General features: G+C 38.9%; 1 non-coding gene across 1 annotated transcript; it reads left to right on the forward strand.

The window, feature by feature from the left end:
* Positions 1 to 27: 27 nt before the first annotated feature.
* Positions 28 to 146, forward strand: LOC113744696 (5S ribosomal RNA). Its single transcript, XR_003461737.1, has one exon. It is a non-coding gene; the product is annotated as a 5S ribosomal RNA (ribosomal RNA).
* Positions 147 to 1,990: the final 1,844 nt, after the last annotated feature.

The raw sequence follows: 1,990 nt of genomic DNA on the forward strand, positions 1-1,990 counted from the left end.
TATACAGTATTTCTCACTCCCCCAGTGGCTTACGGCCATACCAACCTGAATGCGCCCGATCTCGTCTGATCTCGGAAGCTAAGCAGGGTCAGGCCTGGTTAGTACTTGGATGGGAGACAGCCTGGGAATACCAGGTGCTGTAAGCTTTTTCACATCTCGGCAGGGAAAAAAGCTATTATCTTGTATCATTGCCATGGAATGGTGATGACCTGAACACAAAGTGCATAATATACAGTATTACTCACTCCCCAACACCACCAAAGAAGGCTTTACGGCCAATAACCAACCACTGAAAATGCAGCCACGAAATCATCGTCTAATCATAATCATCGGAAAGCGTCGGCAGGTCAGGCCAGTATTAGAAAAGATAATCAAAAAAAAAATTGGATAGGAGCACAACAAACAAAACAAAGCAACTGAAGAGAATAACCAAAATAGCTAAGTAAATACTTTTTCACATCCAATCAGAAGCAGAGGCCCAAACAGCCAATATATCTGATCTGTAAACAATAAAAAAAAACCATGGTGGTGAATGACATAGACAAAGTGCAACATATAACAGTATTTCTCACTTACCACCAGAAAGAGCATTACAGAAACGGCCATAAAACAACCAAAAAAATAAATGAATCCAACCAAGATCTTGTCCTGATACTCGGAAACTAAGCAGGTATCATAAAGACCAATGTTGATACATATAGGTGAGGGAACAAACGCAACTAGAAGAGAAATAACCAAAGTGCTGAATATGCTTTTATCAACCAATCTGCAGGCAAAAGGGAACAAAAAGCCTTTTTCTTCTGTAATAATAGACCAAATAGGAGGAATTATGGACTGAACGATGCATCAAATGAAAATACGACAATATTAATACTGACAACTACAAAAACAAAAGGCTTAACAACGGCCATAACTACCACTGAAATGCGTAAAAACCCGATCACAGTCGTCGTCATTTCTGAAGCTAAGCAGGAGTCAGGCCTAGGTTAGATAACTAGAAAAAAAAAAAAATGGATGGGAGAAAAAAAAACCGCCTGGGAATAAAACCAAGAAATAGCAATGTAAGCTAAATTTATACAACAATCAAAACAAGACAGGAAACAGGGAAAACAAAGCCTTTCACTTAACATTTAATAGACCAGGGTGGAATAGGAGACGACAAAAAAATCATAGATACAAAGTAATTATCTAAACAAACTATGCCCAGAAGATCCGCAATATCACAACAAGCCATAAAACGAAAACCAAAAATGAAGAACGAACCCAAATGCAAGGCCCGATCTCGTCTGGATAAAATCGGACAGCTAAGACAGGGTCAGAGGCCTTGTATAAGTACGAATGGAATGGGAGAAACCAAAGCCTAGGAAGAAACGGTGACTGTACAAAAAAAGAACTTTTAACACAATCGCGGACGAGGACAAAGCAAATTTTTCTTTCTACTATCATCAAGTAAGCCATAGGAATAAGGGGATGATAACAGCCAGGGCAATATATAACAGAATTAAAAAAAAAAAAAAAAAATCCTCACATCAAAACCCCAAGGCCGGTAACGGCAACATACCACCCTGAAAAAAAAAAAAAAGCGCCCTAATCCACGATCTGAATCAATCAGGAGCTAAGCAGGGTCAGGAACCAGGTTATATAAATCGATGGACAAAAAAAAACCAAGCAACTGGAGAATAACACAGGTGACTGTAAACCTTTTGCAACAAATCATCGCGGGAAACAAAGCTTTTCAAATTATGCTGCGTTAATAATAAGCCATGGTGGGTGACAGGAGGACGTAAAGCACATAAATAAAGTACAAGTAGTTCTCACTTCCAACCAGTGGCTAACTGCCATACCAAACAAGGAATGCGCCCAGATAAAAAAACGCATTGATCAAAAAAACGGAAAGCTAAAAAAGCAAAGGATTTAAAGGCCGATTAGAAAAAAGTAACGTGGAATTGGAGAAACACAAAACAAGCCTAGAGATCCCAAAAAACGTGTA

The sequence above is a fragment of the Larimichthys crocea genome, unplaced genomic scaffold, assembly GCF_000972845.2.
Source record: "Larimichthys crocea isolate SSNF unplaced genomic scaffold, L_crocea_2.0 scaffold11894, whole genome shotgun sequence".
Taxonomy (NCBI): Eukaryota; Metazoa; Chordata; class Actinopteri; family Sciaenidae; genus Larimichthys; species Larimichthys crocea.